Raw genomic sequence first — 19,685 nt, forward strand, 5'->3', positions numbered from 1 at the left:
AGCTGACTAAAGAAAATCACAATTTAAAAACTAGAACAGGGCAAATAGAAGCTAATTGCTTTCTTGTGAGACAGTAAGAATCAGTCAAACAAAACCAAAAAGAATGAAAAAAATGGAAGAAGAATGTGAAATAGCTCATTGGAAAAACAGCTGACCTGGAAAATAGTTCCAAAAGAGACAATTTAAAAATTATTGGCCTACCTGAAGGCCATGACCAAAAAAAAGAGCCTGGATAACATTCTACAAGAGATCATTAAGGAAAATTTCTCCAATATTCTAGAAACAGAGCAGGAAATAATGGTTGAAAGAATCATTGAGCACCTTCTGAAAGAGATCCAAAGAACATTGCTGCGAAACTCCAAAACTACAATCTCAACAAAAAAATACTGCAAGCTGCCAGACAAAAACAATTCAAATATCAAAGAGCAACAGTCAGGATTACCCAAGATCTAACAGCTTCTACAATAAAGGATCTGAGGGCCTGGTATGAAGAAGGCAGAGAAATAAAGTCTTAGAATATTTTAATGAGTGAATGAATAAATGAAAAGGAATTTTATTAAGAACTTACTATGTAAAAATCACCATGCATTAAAGATAGGAAAGTAAGACAATCCCTGATTTTAGAGAGCTCAAATTCTAATGACAGAGATGTACATATAGAAGGTTTCAGCTGCAAGTTTAATGGGAAGGTTCCATTTAGATAGCAAAAATTCATCTTACTGATAATATAACTTCAGTGTACCCACCATTGCAAATTGTTGAGATCACTATGGTTAGATGGAAAGAACATTCGTTAGACTAAGAGTTAAAAGACATGGGTTTGAATTTCCAGCCCTGACATTTAGTGTTATAGATTTCAAGATGGAAGGAAGCTTAGAGATTATTCTAATTCAATCCTCAAATCCTACTACTCCCCAATTTACAAATGATGAAACTGAAATCTAGAAAGTTAATGGGTCCTGCCTAAGGTAAGAGAAGTAGTAAGACAAAGAACATGAATCCAACCCCAGATACTCTGAATTTAACTATAGTGTTCTTAGAATACTTACAATCTGCAGTCTTGGATATTGAAATCTTTGAATTGTAGATTATTTATCTATAAAATGAGTCATTTTAAGGACCTCAGTAACTTCCTCACTCTGCTAAATGAAGAAGCCCACAAGCAGACTCAAATTCTCTGAGTCTCCCCATGGCTAGTAAAAACCAAAAGCCCCTTTCAACTAGCCAACAATTCTCCAGGAACTGGGGAATTTCTTTCTCCCATCCCAGTATAAATCAGTAAAAATCCCCAAATTCTGACCTGTACTTCAAGTCCAGATTTCTCACTCCATCCCCCAATGCTTGCTTCTGCTTGACACAGATAAGAATTCCACAAAAATCTACTTGATTCATATGTCTTCTCGATGAAGGGTGGGTGGTAGGTCTAGATAGAAAATCTGGAACTCAAAGTTTTAAAAACAAATATTAAAAAATTGTTTTACATGTAACTAGGGAAAATGAAAATATTAAATTGAAAAATCTACATGATTTTTACTTCTTGTGGTTCTGCCTTCTGCCAGGCCTCTAGAAGCCCTATTTCTATTGTTTCATTCTGCCCTTTTTATTGTACTGACCCCTCAATCAAGCAGGATTGCTTTATTTTCTCTCTGCTGATTCTGGTTTGTTGTGCTGTGGGCTTCCTTGTCCTAAACTGTGGAATCCTGAAACTGGCTAAAAATGCCTTGAGACAGCCATGAGCATTAAGTAAAGCTGCTTGAGAAATCTCAGAATGCTATAAAGATGTGTTCTTATTCATATTCATGATTATTATCAGATAGTGCAAAAAAGTGCTTTGTAGCCTAAAAGCATGATACATTAAAGACTCACCCTTGGGTTAGGACTTCTGAGAAGTAGGCCACAATATTAGTGAATTCTTGTTAACATCCCAGGATCCACAGTGAGGAAGCAGTGCAGGTAGTCTGGGAAGTCTCCTATAATCAGGATATGAGTGAGGAAAAGGAAACATTTGCAGGGAAAGAGATGATTTCATGAATTTCCTCTTCTGTATCACCAGAAACTCAAAGAATATCTCCAAAGGTTCTTAACCTAGGTTCAGAAGGTCTTTGTATTTGTGTGTGAGGAAAATTTCCTGACTTCTAAATGAAATTTAACATACTTCAATTATGAATGTAGACCAGAAAATAAAACATTTTTCTGAGAAGGTCCCCAGGCTTCACTTTTTTATGAGTTTGATTGTCTACCAGATTGCCTTAAGGGTAGAGACTTCATGATATTCTTTTCTTTCTTCTCCACTGCTAACACAGAGCTCAATACATATCTGTTGATTTGATTTGATTTGATTTCATTAAAAACAGGCAGGGTTTAGAAAGCTCTGGAGACAATGCTAAGCAACTCTGGGTTAAATCTTTCTTCTTTTCCAGAATTGATGTGAACTCCCAGGCATAAATCTTGTTTCTGTCAGTAAATTTTAAAATATTCCTAAATCAAACAAAATCCATGGCTCTTCCCCCATTTTCCTTAATACCCTCCATCCAATCAGTTGCTAAATCTTCTTTAATCCCATTCTTCCCCTTCCCCCATCATCCGCTGCTGTTGCTACTATAGTTCAACCCTCCAAACCCCAAACTTCCAGTGTCTGAATCTTTCTCTCTGTCTCTTTTTTTATTTCTCTCTGTCTCCCCTTTTTCATTCCCCTCTCTCATCTTATCATTCCACTGTTCAAAGATATTTCTTCACCTACCACACTCCTATAAGTAATGTTTCTCCTTATTAAAATGTGAACTCCTCAAAAGGAAGGATTGACCCCACTTTTGCATTTCCATCCCTTGTGCTTAGCATAATAACTGGCATATAGTAAGCTTTAATAAATACTTTTTCATTTATTTTTGGTTGGTTGTTTCTTTCTTTCTTCCTTCCTCCCTCCTTTCATCGATCCATCCATCCATTCAACATGTTAATATTTCTTACATCCATCCCTTGGTTCCACTAACACCACAACCAGTCCAGTGCAGGCCCTGTTGTCTCTCACTGGCATATTAGAGAAGCTGCTCTCTCTCTTCCACTATTCCCTTTGTTTAATACACCTTTCACCATACATTATTTTTAAAATGTTTCTTAACATGTCATAGTCCTGTTTAAGAAGCTATAGTGACTCTCTATTGCCTCTAGAATGCAATTTTTTTTGCATTTAAAGTCTTTTACAATATGATTCTGGATGACCTCCTCAGGCTTTTCCCCCTTGAAGCACGGTTCCAGTCAAACTGGCTTACCCATATTTGTGTACATGCCTTATCATAATATCCAACTGTAAGCATCTTGAGCTCAGGGACTGACTTGTTTTCATCTTTATCTCCATGGTATCTTCCATATAATAAGCTTAATATGTTGAGTCTGAATTGAGTCTAATGGTAACTATATGAGATAAGAAAGTATTGTTGGTTTATACTTGAGTAAACTTACCTAGGTGGAATGGTGAATAAAGCCTGTATCAGGAAGACATGACTTCAATTTCTGCCCCAGATACTTACTTAGGTATGTAACTCTAAGAAAGTCAATTAACTTTGTTTACCTCAGTTTTCTCCTCTATAAAATGAGCTGGAGAAGGAAATTTAAACCACTCTCTCAAATGGGGCTCATTAAAAGTCAGACATAACTAAAAATGATTGAACAACAAACTAAGATTAGGAGAGTAGAATAAAGTCTACATTGCTTTGGAGGCAGCTAGGTGGCGCAGTGGATAGACCTGAGTTCAAATTTGATCTCAGACACTTAAAACTTCCTAACTGTGTGACCCTGGGTGAGTCACTTAACCCCAGCCTCAGGGGGAAAAAAAAGTCTACATTGCTTTAGGAGCCAACAAACTTCCTGTTTCTAGTCCAATATTCTCCCCATTATAAATCTATGCCTTTCTAAAATGTCATGTTTGTCATATATTTAAATATAAACAATGGGAAAATTCACCATTAGTGGTCAACTGATTAAAGAAACACAACTAAGTTAAAGAAAGAAACAAAGTATATAATGATTAAATTGGAGGAATCCAAAGTATTCTCACAGATATCTACCTGGTATATGGTGATAACAGGGGAAAATGGCTCTATGTAAAATGTTATTAAGGAAATCCAAAGAACACTACCCCGGAGGCAGGAAGATCTGTGTTTAAATATCCAAGAGGATGAAGAAGTAAAGGACTCTAATAATACAGTAAAGAAAGAAATCAGTGAACCATGTAGAGTAAGAAGTGTTCTGTTTATACTCTTAGTCCATTTTCAGTTTGCCATAAAAGAGGTGAAAGTAAGACTAGTTAAAGCAATTTTCTTGTTAGTTCTGGAGAAAGCAGAGAGACAGAGACAGAGACAGACAGAGAGAAAGAGTAATAGATACAGAAAGACAGACACGCAGAGAAACAGAGATAAAGACAGAGAGAGAAAGAGAAACAGAGACAGAGGCAGAGGCAGAGACACACAAAGAGAGAAACAGAGAGAGAGCGAGAGATATAGAGGCAGGAGGAGGAGGAGAAAGAAGAAGAGGAGGAGGAGGGGAAGGAAGAGAGGAGGAGGGGGAGGAGGGGGAAGAGGGGGAGGGGAAGGAGGAAGAGGAGGAAGAAGAGCAGGGGGAGGAGGAGAAGAAGGGGGAGGGGGAGGGGAAGGAGGAAGAGGAGGAGGGGGAGAAGGGAAAGGGGTAGGGGGAGGAGGGGGAGGAAGAGGAGGAGGGAGGGGGAGGAGGGAGAGGAAGAGGAGGAGGGAGGGGGAGGAGGGAGAGGAAGAAGGGGGAAGGGGAGGGGGAGGGGGAGGTTGAGCGCCTAGTGACCATAAGGTTTCTGGATTGCCTCTGGATTTCATTGCGTGAGTCCTCCTTTTCCCATAAATAGGGTTCGTACTCAGACGTAGCAGGAGCTAGCCGGGAAGGCGTGCGTGTGTGGGGGCCGAGGACCCCCGCGCATCCGGGCGCTCCAAGTTCTCAGGCCTGGGTGCGCAGTGACTCAGTCCTTCCCGTAGGTCTCCTGCAAACCCCCGCGCTTGCCGCCTTTGATTTCAGGGGCGCGGAAGGTCAGGGCCCTGTCCGTTCCTCGACCCCAGCGGCCCCGCTCGTCCCGGAGGCAGAGACGGGGGTTACACGCAGCCCCAGGCTGGCGGGAGCCCGCCCCCGCTGCGGAGCTGGCCGGGGCAGCATCCCCGGGACCAGACCCCGAGCCGCAGCGCGCTCCGCGGTCAGTGTCTCCTCCTTCCCCGGCTCTGCGTCTCCGGGACAAGTGCGGATTGGTCGGCACTTTCCCCAGTCCCTCCTTCTTTCCTCCCCCAAACAAACGCCGCCGGCAGCGCGTGAGTCCGGCCCGGAGTCGGGGCGGCTCCGTCAGGCGGGGGTGTGGCGGAGGCGGGGCGGGGGCGGGGCCCGGCCGCAGCGGTGGCGGCAGCAGTCCGGGCAGCTTCTGGCTCCGGCTCGGGACCCGCGGCAGCATCTTCGCTGCAGCCACCGCGGCCGCCACACCTGGCCAGGTAAAGGAAAGCCCTGCCCACCCACTTCTCCTTCGGTTCTGCCCGGTGGTCGGCCCTGCTTCCCCTCCCCCACTGCCCCGCTACCTTTGGCCACTAACTGCAGTATCCCTAAGGGGTTTTGCTTTAAAACCCGTCTTACTCCTTACTTCACCATCTAGAGCCGCCCCCTCCCCCGCCGCCTTTGCCCTCTCCCCTCCCCCGGCACTGGCCCTCAGTCTCCTAGCATCCTTCCCCCGCCAGCCTGCCCGTGAGGTCCCTCACCGCGGGGCCAGGTGCTGTCCTTCCTCTGCCCCTAAAGTCCCCAGGAGCAGCGCCCCAGCCCCCTCACCTCACCCCGTCCCGCGCCCCGCGCCCCGCTCCGGACTACGGGTGGGGCGGCTGCAGGGCCTTCTTTTAGCTATTCCCCAGTTGGGTTAGGAGCACTGCGGTGGGGCTGGCTGAGGAATCCGGGGACTGTCAGCTGCACCGGGATTATTACCGAGGCCTTGGGCTGGAAAAGCCGCATCTCTTCATTCTTCCTCAGAACCACTTACTCCCGGTGACCCAGCAAGTCAGCCTCTCAGGCTCTGCGGGTTTGTTTTTTAACCTCCAAAGTCAGGTCCAAACCTGAGAATCTCCGAGGTTCCTTTAGCGCTTTCCTCTGAGAGGAAGGTTCCACTCAGACACATGAAGTTTGACCTTAAAAACAGTATCTGTGTTTCCACTCTCCTGAAACTGAGCTCTAATCCCCCCCACCACCTCAATGACAAGTGGTTAGGTGCGTATGTGTGGGACAGGTGTGAGGAAACATGTATGTACCTGCAGTAAGGAGGAGCGGGAAAGTGCGCTGTGGGAAACAGCCCCTGGTTAACACTTCTGGGGCTCCCCTTTTCTTTTATCAATGTGACACAATTACTTCCCGAGTTCTTGGGGAATCTGATAACTCTCGGTGACAGAAAGAGCACCGGACTTGGGATCAGGAAGGCATCGCCTAAAATCCCAGTTTCCATTGCTAATCTGATCGAATCACTTCACATCTCCGAGATCCAGTTTCCTCTTCTTTACAACAGGAATAATACATAGTTGAACCTTGAATTATGATGGTGAGGCAGATGCTTCACAAACCTTGTCATTTGTTAATCTGGCCCACTTGGGATAGAATCAGAAACAGTGAACAATTGTCATACTTGAGAGGACTGAGGAAGTGAGCAAAATCCATTCCCCCGTGGTAGTGACAGTGCAAGAATCATCCATTCCCCCTCCGTTTCTTTATGAACCCTTTGCGATCCTAGAGATGGCACTACACAGGGACAGCAGGTCCTATTACAGAGTCTTCTGTGGCTGGAATGTCATTTCTCTTACTAGTCTACCAGTATTAGGGAGGGGATAGAAGGCCCTGTGTAACTGGTCAACTCTCAGCTCAAATGAACTGAAGATACTCTTTTAGGGAAAAATTCATTAGCACGTCCTGGGTCTCAGGATCTGCCCTATTCCTTTACCATTAACCATTAACATAGTACAGTTTTTTATGGAAACGCTGGTGAGTACAATGACTTTTATTTTCAAACGTTTTTCTTTCTTCTGCAAAGGTCATTGGATTTTGGTTCAACAAGTGTTCTATCTGGACCTCGATGATACAACCAGAAAGCTGTAGTTCAGCAGAGTTTAGCTCAGTAGGAAAAACTAACATGGCTATCAGAAATGGGAATGGGCTGCTATGGCAGAAAGTTAATTCCCTAATATTGACCGTCTTCAAGTGAGACTGGCCCAAGTACAGGTTGGACTTATCTGTAAAGTTCTTTCTAATTTGGAGAGTCTGAAGACCCAGCTACTACCTTCAAAGGGTTTATAATCTGATGGAGAATTATAAATGTATACATATATTATGCATATTGTACATGTGATACAAATGATAGGAAATAAATAGGGGAAATGCCTATGAGAAAAATAAATTGCTATGACAAATATGTTGGGGGACAGTATATGGGGACATGCAAGAAGAAAAAATGCTAAGCTTATGTGATATATTTAGAATATATAATTTCTTACAGAAAATGCTTTTCAAGGGTAGTGTATAAAAGATTCATAAATCATTAATGTCTGCATATTTTAATTTCTTCATTTATGAAATTGAGAATTAAATAATTGCAACCTCTTTCCCCGGGAGCTGGAAAGACAAAATGATGGGAAATCATATTGTTGATATGAAGTGATCTAGGAAGACTCAATTTGAGGATCATCAGTCTTATCCTTGAGAAATTTAATCTCTTGTTTTTCTCCATAGAAGGAAGCAGAATTTATAAATTTAATTCTCTTATACATCTTAGGCTCTTAACTAAGGTCTTGGACCTAGTATTCAGTTTGAAAGCTTTGGAACTCTTGAAATTTCTTCTAGGCAGGACTGAATTTTAGACATCCTTGCTTTTAGAAATTGTCTTACTAAACTTTTCTTTGTCCAACTTGCAAAATTTCTCTACAGATGCTTAACATTCATAGATTATTAACATATTTAGGTAATATGATCTTTCATGTGTGAGTTGGATTCAGGTTTAATAATAATGATCATAAAATCATAGATTTATAAATCTGCTGAAAATGACCCTAAGAATAATCCATTACAACACCTTTATTCTTCAGATAAGTAAACAGAGGCCCAACAAGGAAAATTTTCTAGCCTGAAATTACAGCTTTTAAGTAATAGGACCAGCATGAACTGTTTGTTAGGGTTTTTTTTTTAATATTCCTCTATACTCTCACAGTACTTTGTCTTCAAGGATATCCATTATTTCTTAGTTATATACATCAGTCTTAAAAATAAGATACTCAGCAGGTCCTGGCCTGTCTGCTGACAAAGTTTCAGGCATTAATCTGATTTGCTTGATCTTTCGCTATTGCTACACTGTGGGGGCTGAATCCTTGTGAACTTAATATGAGCTTGCACCAACAGACTAGCTTTGTAAGGGAATTTAAGCTTCTCTGTTTTTATTCTTATGTGATGAAGGGCTGACAAAGCAGTTATAGTTATATCTGTGCTGGGCAATAGTGGGTATGGTATGATGTTTAGAGAGCTGGCTTCAAAGTCCAAAAGACTCTGACAGACTCTTAAGAATCACTTTTCATACGTACCACATATGTGACTTAGGGCAAGTAACTACTCAGTGTACCTGACAACTCACTAAGACTTTAAGTGATAAACTATCATTTGCATTGGTAAAGGGAATATCCTTATAATGAGCTTCTATATCAGTAAAATCACAAGTGCAACAGCATATACAAACTCACTCACCCATATAAAGATATATGTATACTTGTATAAGTATATACTTGTATCAACAAATAAGTGCATATATACATAAATATGCATATATATGCATTATAGAAATGTTGGAATAATACTCAAATAATCATTCACAAATAGACCTCCCATATACAAGCTAGGTTTTAGGATTAATAATAATAAACATAAGATCTAGAACATACGGAGATACATACAAATATTTCTTTTGGGATAGCCCTATTTCTATCAATGCAGATAGACACTTGACTTATAGTCTGAGTGATACCTATGGCACTAAATGGTAAAGTGGTTTGATCAGGGTCATAGGTTACACAGTAGTGTAAGAGGTAGAATATGAATCCAGTTTTTCCTGAGTTGTCTCTTATAAAAATAATTTAATAAAGATGGAATATAGTATAGTAGAGACTGAAGAAGAGCATTAAGTTGGAAGTCAGAGGATCTGAATTCTAGTTCCGACTCAGACACTTAACACTTATGTGACCCCTGGGTCATTTAATTTCTCTAGGTTTCAATTCATTTATTTGTTTATTTGTTTATTTATTAAATTTATTCAACTTTAAAAGAAACAGGCACTAAATCTATGATTTCTATGGTATAGAAAAAGTCTTAGGAAAGGAAACTCTCTGTCAATGCAAGTCAACACCTTCTCTGCAATGTATAGCTTTCAAGAGTTACTTAGGACAACTGTGATGGGTCATTTAACTAGTATGTACCAAAAGAACTTTCTGGTGTTTAAAGTGTCTTTCTAACCATTAATCATTAACTATACCTCCTCTCTTCTTTAAAATGGGGGAAATTTAAGAGTAATTTATAGGGTTGTTTTGAGGATCAGAGTGAATAATGTATGTGAAAGCACTGTAACCAGAAAGTACTGTTTAATCATAGCCTTTCCATAAATTTATTGTGAGAATTATATTATTATATAAATTATATATAAAATTTTTTATTGTGAGAATATATAAATTTATTGCAAAAAATTGTGAGAAAACATCATAGAAAGTTATAAGAAGTAGGTAGTAGTTCCAATAATAGCTAAGGATCTTGCCAGTCAGATCTATCCACCTCAATTGTGGTTCAAACATTCCGGGGTCCACTGTCAGGAGATCATAGAGAACTTCCCCAAAGGGTCTCTTCTTGAGCAATGAAAGAGATATCCATAAAAAACCCATTAAAGTCATTTGGTCTAACCTTTAATCAAAAAAAAATGAGTTCTTTATATAACTTACAGGCTCAATAGGGAGCATGATTAAAGTGAAGGATTGTCCTATGAAAGAAGACATAGATTCATCCTTTTGGGACCCTGAGGACAGAACTAAGAGTAAAGTTTAGAAGTTGCAAAAATACAAATTTGTATTTGATGTGGAAAAAAAAAGAAACTTCCCTACAAATAGAGTCATTCAGAAATGGAGTAGATTCCCTCAGGTCATAAGTTCCCTTTCACTTCAAGTTTTCAAAGGTTAGATGTATCATATGTTAGGAGATCAGCAGTTGGTCACTTACAAGTTAGACTTCTTCAAAGTTCACATTTGAGATCTTTCCTAATACGAGATCTTTTTATTCTGTGAATTGTCATTTAATGGATTCAATTTTTAAAAATTATCTCATATTAATATGTTATGGAAGACCAGCCCTCCCTAATTGAATGTTTTGGACGACTTATTTTAGGACCATCCTTCTTTGAAGTACTGCCTTAATCCCAAAGAGTTGGTAGGCCAGTTGGTCAGTTCTGTAAGAGTGTAAGTATAGGATGGAAGTGAAGAACACTTGGCATAACCTCCTGCCAGCAAGCATGCAGAGTAAGATGGTAGCTAATGGAGAGATCATGTAGGAGCCATAGAGTTATATGCTTGATCTTTGGAGGCTGTAAAAAGCTAGAAATAGAAGTCAGGGATATTCTAAGAATAGTAGAATGCTAATAATCAATGTAAGGAAATAAAGAATAATAAATTTATATTTGTTAAACAAACTTCATAAATGTATACTCAGTAGTATAGGCAATTTTGTAATGATGTGTAATTCTTTATAACAAAATCCAGTGATATGCAGTAACTGTTTGTCTATTCATCCCATCTATCAATATTTTTAAAAATTATCCTTTAAAGGCAGTAAGATTGCTACCACCTCTATAGCCCCAGCCATTATTTTAGTTTGTTAAACCTTGTTCAAGGTCCTTGTGGAGAGCCTATTCTAGGAAAAATAATTAAGTCACTTGGCCAAACTAACAGAAAAAATGTGAATTTCAATGCAGTATTAAACTTGAACCCCTTGGGAAGCCATAGGCTGCTGCCACCTTGACATTTGAACATTGACTATTACGTGTTCAAATGAAGCTATCTGGATATATGAAGGATATCTATTTCAGATCAGGAAATACATTGTGAAGCAGGGAGTGCAATGACAGAGCCTCCAAGGTGGTACAGTGGATAGAGCACTAAACTTGGTGTCAGTAAGACTTGGGTTTAAGTATAGCTTCAGTTATTTACCAAATTTGTGACCCTGAGCAAGTCATTTAACCTGAGTCTGCCTCAGTTTCTCCAACTGTAAAATGAGGACAATACCAGCACCCATTCTTCAGAGATGTTGAAAGGATCAAATAAGATAATAATTGTAAAGTACTTAGTACAGTACCTGGCACATGCTAGATACTGTATATAAATGCTTATTCACTCCCATACTCGCCTTAAATTCCCAGTCTAATTATGAAAAGAAAGTCTTTCCCTTTGTGGAGTGCCATATTGCTGAGTTCAACTGATTACTCCTAAGTTTAAAATGCTTTGAGATTTTTAGGTGAAAGTTATATTGCTTTGGAAAATTTCTTTCCTATATTAAATTGTGTTGAGTTATCATAGGACCATTTATAAATTGCAATGTATTCATAATCCACAGGAAACAATAAATAACCTTTTTACTTAACACTGTTTTCAAACAGTGTATTTGTAGCTTCAGTGTGTTCACTGATGTGCCATAGCTTTTCTAAAAGTGTCAATGATATTACCACAACAAGAACTAATAAAGCTGATTTTGTGCCACCCTTCAGCAAAGTCAGTACCTGTGTTACATAGCTTCTGGTAACTTGAATATAAATGTCCTATCCTGGTTAAAAGTCTCCTTGGTGTCTATTCCAGAATTGTCTGTAGCTATTCTGCTAGGTCCTAGATTTAATACAAAAAAAAAAAAAAAAAAAAAAAAAAAAAGGTTTTCAATCCTGCTTGCAGTTCGTTAATCTGCATAGGACGTGTTTGTAGTAGGTAAATAACATTATCTGTATTTTATAGAGGAGAAAGACCAGGGCAAAGAAAGGTTGAAATGATTTGCTGAAAGACATAGCTCTGAATGTCATCTTGGTGGTATTTACTGAACCTGCTAAGCGTATATTCCACCTTCTGTCTGTGTCGTATTAAGCTACATTATTAAATTTCTGAATTCTCTCTTCCCTGGTTTTTGAATTTACAAGATGAGCTGTAAGTCTGATGGGATATACTGAATGAACATAATGATACATAAAATATGTTTATGTTAAAAGGATAAAAACCCTTTTGAAGAATCTCCATGTAGTCCATAATTTTTAAGCTTTGCAAACCTGTTAGTCTATAGAAATGGGAATTTATCTACCCAATTTTGTTGCTGTAAGAAAAATGAGTAGGATCAGTGACCTTCTTCCTCCTGGCCTTTTTTCCATTTCTTCTCCTTGTATCATTAGACCAAAAACACAAATCTGCCAGAGGATAAATGTACTGTCTTCCTATTGCCATACCTTCTGCCCTGATATAAACAAAATAAAAGGAAGAGTAGCTGTCATATAAGTCCAGTGCTTGATTTTCAGTAGGCCTGCCCTGATTTTTTTCAGGCTTTGAAATGAGAGGTTAGTTCTTATTTTCATGGTGTTTGATTGCATCCAAATGGGCCAGGTAGGCTAAGGGAAATCAAGTCAGAAGTAGAAAGGAAAGTGGAATGTGAAACATCACTTTCCTATTCATTATCCTCTGATCCTTGTATACAAATAATTCACTAGGTTAAGGCCACAAACTGTTGTCCCAGTTACCTAGAGGAGAAAGTTGAGAAAGGGAGAGAGTAAGATCAAGGTCATACTTGGTCAGTGGCACAGCTAAGAATAGAACCCAGGCCACCTGACTCCTTTTCCAGTCCTCTCTCTATTACCTCATACTAATTCTCTTCAGGAAACAATGACATTATTGACTCTTAAAATTAACACATTCAGATCAATTTTTGTTTACTTAATAAATAATATTATTTCGAACAATCCCATTGATAGAGAAAAGTCAAAGATATCTAAATTACATTAATTCTTGGTTACCCAAGAAGCTCTCTGATGAATAAAAAAGTGGAAATGGGAGCATATGTGAATTATTGCCACAATACTGTAAGAGAAGAATCCAAAAAAGGGTTATGTTCAGAGTAAGAAGAAGAAAGGTATAAAGCCCTGGAGCAGATGGATAATATTAACAGTTAACAAAGACAAAATAAAACTACTTAATTCCTATTTTGCATCTGCCTTCTCTGCCAAGGAAAAAGATCTTTGAATTAAAAAGTAAAATAAACATGAGTAACAAGTAGTTGGGATAAGTGAAGGTATAGTAAGAATACAATCAGTTAACTTAAATGACTTTGTCTCTATGTCCAGAAATCAAATCAAGTCAGGAGGCATTTATTATGGACCTGTTATTTATTAGGCATGATGCTAAGCACTGAAGTCACAGGTTAGTTGAAGAAATTGCAGGTGGTGTTCTGGAATCACTTTTGTCATTCAACAAAAAATGAATGAAGAAACAAATCAGAATACTAGGAATTGTTAAAGTAGGGGATATAGATTCTGGAAATTATCCACTGGTGAACTTCTCCTTGAGCCCCAGAAAAACAAATCTAGAATAGACTATTAAATAGATAGATTGTGAACACTTAGAAAAGGAAAATATGAGCACTGGATTGAGAAATGGTTCACTGAGGACAAGTCATGATAAACTCATCTCATTTATTTTTTTGAGGTTACTAGGTTGGTATTCTGGGAAATGCCATAGAGAACTAGTCAATCAATAGCCATTTATTTAGCATTTACTATATGTCAGTAACTACTAATTTCCAGGGATACAAAGAGAAGCAAAAGATAGTCTTTCATCTTAAAAGAGCTCATTGTCTAACAGACAATATATAAACAACAATGTACAAACAATGTATGTATATATTATATATAGATTTGTATATATAATATTTATACATATATATGTCTCTGTGTGAATGATAAATTGATAATTAATAATGAAAAGGCACTAGTTGTAAAGAAGAGCTAAAATGGTTTCTTGCAGAAGGAGGGACTTTGCAATGACTTGTTTATAAGGAAGCCAAGAAGGCAGAGATGAAGAAGCTGACAATTCTAGAAATGAGGAGCAGCCAGTGAAAACTCTTGCAGGCAGGAGATGAAGATATACTGAAAATGCATTAAAGGAAAATGTTCAACATCTTTGTGTATAAGATGAAGAAATATAATCTGCATGATTTATACAATTCACGCCTACTTTAACATGGAATCCTAGTGATTGAACAACCATATGGACTAAAATGCTGATGAATGGGTTGATATAAACCTGAAATGAGATCTTTAGTGATACATAACAGAACTCTTTCCTCAGGCTTATCTTGCTAAATTCTTTTATTAGTGGCTAAGGTAAAGACAGAAAAGGCATACTTATTAGTATTGATTCAAGTCAATTTGAGAAAGAACATGCTGTGGTAGAAAGAGCCCTGGACTTAAAATATTATACAAATGTAAAATATCATTTTAATTATTATTTTAATTGTTAACTATTATCAGTTTAAAATATCCCAATGGGCTGAAACAATGATCCACAAATCACAAGACAAAATTTAAAAGGAATGAATTTAAAGTTGTACTTAATTAAAAAATCAATTGCATAATAATAAGATGGGGAGACCTGGCTTAATAGCAGTTCATTTTAGTTGACTGTAACTTTAACATATAGCTACTTAAAGAACTAATGTGATCTTATGCAGCATTAAAAGAAATAAAGTATTCAAACCAAGGAACCATAAATTGACTTCATTTTATATAGGTCATTCAGTTCTGGGAACTATTTTAAAGAGGGTTACTTCTGACCTGTAATTAAATTGTTATTCATGTGACCTAGGTTCTTAGTGGTAGATAATACTTAATTTTATCCTGGTCTTAGGCCTACCATGACATGCCCTTCTCCTTTATCCTTTTCCTTTACAATTCTGTCTCTCAGAATAATCATCTCAGCATGACCATTCCAGGAAAGGATATGCCAGTTATTTGCTTTATTTATTCCAGTCACCATTGTCTCTCATTTTTCTGTCACTTGTCCATAGTCCCCATTCTTCTATGTAGGTTGACTTCTTTTAAAATGTAAGCCTTTTGAAGTCAGAATCTCATTTGTTTGTATGTCAAGTGCTTAGTATGCCTAGCATATAGTAAGTGCTTAATAAATAACTTTTCATTCATTTGCTGTTTATTAAGTGCATATTTGCATATTAGATGGAAGAATGAAATAGAGCACATGATGCAGAATCAGGAAGATTGAGTTCAAATCCAGTCTCAGACATTTATTAGCTGTATGATCTCTGGCTAGTCAGTTAATCTCTACCTCAGTATCTACCTCCTGGGGTTATTTTGAGGGTGAAATGAGGTAATATTTGTAAAATGCTTTGCAAACTTTAAAGTTTGTTTGTTTAAAGTTTGCACTACATAAATTCTATCTATTTTTGTTTTTGTGATTATTGCTGAAACTGATATCAGAAATTGATAACAGATGTTGATGGGACTTAAAATTATGACATAAAAAAACTTGAAAAAGCTCAAGATATTTTGCTTGGGAAAGAGAAGTCTTGCTAAATAGAGAGAGTACACATAAACACAGAATTTGTACAATTGCAAAGTTCCTCAGAAACTATTAAGTTCATTATATAAATTCTATCTTACATATTCCCAACAATTAGATATCTAGCCTATATTTTATTATTTCCAATGGTAAGGAATTCACTACCTATTGAGGTAGTCCTTCTGCCACCACCCTTCTTTAAAATTGTCTAGCTCATTTTATTTTTTTTGTTCTTCCAGTCTCTTTTTTATTATTTTATTACATTTGATTTTATGTTATCACACACATTCATTTTTTATATTTTTCCAAATGAATCAGGTTGTGAGAGAAAACAAAACAAAACAAAAGGGAAAACCCATGAGGGAAAAAAGGTGGAAATAGTGTGTGTTGATCCACATGTAATCTCCATAGGTCTCTCTCTAGGTACAGATGGTGTTTTCCATCCAGTTTATTGGGATTGCCTTAGATCACTGAATTGCTGAGAAGAATCAACTATCATAGTTGATCATTACACAATCTTGTTGCTGTGTACAATATTTTTCTGGTCCTGCTTGCTTCACTCAGCATCAGTTCATGTAAATCTTTCCAGGCTTTTAAAAAATCAGTCTGTTCACCATTTTTATAGAACAATAATATTCTATTACTTTCATGTACCATAACTTATTCGGTCACTCCCCAATTGATCGACATCTATTCAACCATTCCCTTTTTTAAAGAGAGCTTATTATGAAGAAATTTTCCTTCACAAAAAGTGGAACTCTGCCTTTCTATACATTTTAGCTACTGATCCTAGTTCTGTCAAATACAGTTAAGCAGAAAAAGTTTAATCTCTTTTCTTTGTGATAGATCTTTAAAATATTTAAACATGACTAACATGCTCCACTCCCCATTTTCTCTCCCTTAGGCTAAACATCCTTAATTTCTTCTACTGATTTTTGCATGACATGATTTCTTGTATTCAATTAATCTCTCAGCAGTTACACTAACTAAATATCTGTTTGTACTGGGTGTACAAAAAAATGAAAACAATTCCTTTCCTTAAGAAGTTTATATTCTAACCTAAGAAACTAAAATGTGAATAATAGCACTACATCCTAATGTAATGATCAAGTGAGATAAACATCAAATTGTTTAGCACAGATACCAGCACATAACATTATACAAATGTTATTATTTTTGTTGTTGTATTGTCATTGTAAGTGCTGAGGTAACATATACATATGTAAGAATAAAAATATGAAGTAATCTTGGTGTGGAAGGTGCAAACATCTGGGATTATCTAGAAAAACTTCATCTAATAAGTGGTTCTTAAGTTGATTCCAAGAGAAAAAGGTGAGAAAGGAGCACTTTTTTAGATTCGGCCAAATGCAAAAAAGCATGTAGATGGATGGATACACAGAAGTGCTGTGTGTGTGTGTGTGTGTGTGTGTGTGTGTGTGTGTGTGTGTGTGTGTGAAAAAGGTAGTAAGTTGGTATGGCCAAATTGTAGAGTGTGTAGATAGGAAAAACATGTAAGAAATTATCACCATTCTAATCACTTTCCTTTCCTGATATTGCAATTTGTCAAAGAACCTTCTAAAATCTGGTGCCCAGATACCATAGTGTCCTGGCTGTGAAATATGATCTCCTCTGTTCTAGACTCTATACATCTGAAAATGTAGCACAAAATTCTGCTAACATTTGTTTTTCCTGTTGCATGATATTGTCCTTTTAGTCCACTTGACAAAAATTCCCCAGGGTCAGTCAGTTTCTTTTTCATCTTTCCTATTCCTTCTACCTAATGGAAGTGAGATCTCAGAAAACTTCTTTCTATTCATTTCTCCCCCATCCTGCCCCCATCAATTGTAATGCAAGCATGGAATTTTACTTTTTTCTTATTAGATTTAATTTTCTTAGCTTTGGACCACTGTCTCAAATGATCAGAAACTTTTTGGTTCATAGTTCTGTTGTGTATAATATCAGCTATCCAAAAGTTGGACTTTTGGGTCTAATCACTAATCTAATGAGCATCTCGTCTCTATCCTTCTGTGCATCCTCTGATCAAAATATACAACAGAATCAGGCCAAGAATAAAGCCCTGTGGTATTCCATTACAGAATTATCTCCAGATGGGCCTCAGTGAGTGATGTTGATGAATGGATTAGTCAAATGGTTTTGATTGGTCAGGCAGTTCTGAATAGTTGGTTCTGCTTGGCTAGATTGGTCTAAATCTTTTGTGACATTGTATTATCACACCCAACAGAAAGAATATTAGAAGCTTTTAGGTAGGAACTGTTTTTTATTTCTGCCATTTTAATCCTCTAAATCTAGCATAGAATCTTGTGTATAGAGGTTTAACTAATGCTTATTGAATAGAATTGTAGGGATAATACCGACTTCAGATAATAATATCCAGACTTTGGACATAGTAAGCACTTAGTAAATGTTCATACGATAAACATATTTTTATTTTTATTGTAGAGCCTAACATAGTGTATTATCAGAGCTACAATTCAAAAAATATTTTGCTAAATGAATAATTGAGATTAATTTTATATAAAGAAAGAATTCAACTCCATATAGATAAGAATGTTTAATGATAAATAATGATAAATTTAAAAATGAGATCTAATGGGCTCCTTATCATTGGAACAATAAAAGGGATCAATCATTCATTTAGTCAATAAGCATTTATTAAGCACTTATATATCAGGGCCTGTGTTAAGATCCAGTGATATTAAAAAGAGAAAGAAAGAAAGAAAGAAAGAAAGAAAGAAAGAAAGAAAGAAAGAAAGAAAGAAAGAAAGAAAGAAAGAAAGAAAGAAAGAAAGAAAGAAAGAAAGAAAGAAAGAAAGAAAGAAAGAAAGAAAGAAAGAAGAAAGAAAGAAAGAAAGAAAGAAAGAAAGAAAGAAAGAAAGAAAGAAAGAAAGAAAGAAAGAAAGAAAGAAAGAAAGAAAGAAAGAAAAGAAAGAAAAGTTCTTCCCTTTAAGAATTTTGCATTCTAATAGAGGAAGATAATATATAAAGTGAGAATTGAAAAAATGGGGGCAAGAAGGAAGTAAATTTATGGGAAAATGGGAAAACAGAGTATCAGATTTGGGTGGTTTGGACCTTTCTCCAAAACTGAAGTTCTGAAAACTTACCAATGAGAAAATAGGCCTGAAAAAGCCTAGAGAAGACATAGCTGTGGTGTGGTGATTTCCTTTGATGGATAAGATAGTAGTGATTCCCTTGACTGGAAAGTTGACCTAAAATAAACCTTTTTGCTCATGAAATTTTACCTGAAAAATGGCTAGGTATTGGGCTATTGATACTACCCAATACTTTAAAGGAAAAAAAAATTGAACTGAAAGCTTTCTCTGGAAGACTTTGTTGGATGAAGAAAATTATTTTTATGAAAAGTCTTGAAGAATTATAGATTAAAAACTGGAAAATAATAATAGGCTCTTGATAAGGACATTATGGCTTCATGTCTTAGACCTGCCTATACTAAACTCTTCTCCAAAATCTCCTTTAATTGTTTGCTCCTAAGTTCAATAGGAACATCTGTATTTATACTGGTTGATTAAATTGTCCAGTCTCAGTCTCTTTCAAATGAATCTTTAAGAAAACATATTTCTTTACATTATTTATGAAAAATGAGAAGCACATATAATCATATAATCTGGAAATGCAGCAGAAAATATTTTCTGTTATTATAGAAACCAAAACTTTTAAGTTTAACTTGAGTCAGCATTTCTAGACCATCTTCCCACTCATATGAAATGGGGTGAGGTCACTCTTTTGATGACAATCATTGGGGGAAGATCACAATAAGCTCCTATCAGTCCAGCACCTGAGGATGGGTAGTGCTGAAGATCTAATGGATTGGGAGTTGTTTCTTAAGGATTTCAAGTGCTCTTCAGCTGGCCTGGGATGGCCCCTGCTTTTCTTAGACTAAATAGACACAGTTCTGACACTTCTCATTTCCAATTCATCTTTTTCAATGGGAAGATGGCCCAGTAAGATAAGATCTTGAATTTTAAACAGTCCATTTGAACTCAGGAATGGATACCAATACAG

General features: G+C 37.2%; 1 protein-coding gene across 3 annotated transcripts in view; it reads left to right on the forward strand.

Annotated features, from left to right (window-relative positions):
• Positions 1-5,401: 5,401 nt before the first annotated feature.
• The window catches only part of FMN1 (formin 1), a 513,415-nt gene continuing 499,131 nt past the window's right edge, over positions 5,402-19,685 (forward strand). Inside the window, exon 1 of one of the 3 annotated variants that reach the window (XM_074289194.1) lies at positions 5,402-5,495. The gene's annotated coding sequence lies outside the window, so the exon portion shown is untranslated. The remainder of the gene's footprint in view (positions 5,496-19,685) is intronic. The other 2 variants (XM_074289191.1, XM_074289190.1) reach the window with 2 other exon arrangements.

This window comes from Sminthopsis crassicaudata, chromosome 2, assembly GCF_048593235.1.
Source record: "Sminthopsis crassicaudata isolate SCR6 chromosome 2, ASM4859323v1, whole genome shotgun sequence".
Classification (NCBI taxonomy): domain Eukaryota; kingdom Metazoa; phylum Chordata; class Mammalia; order Dasyuromorphia; family Dasyuridae; genus Sminthopsis; species Sminthopsis crassicaudata.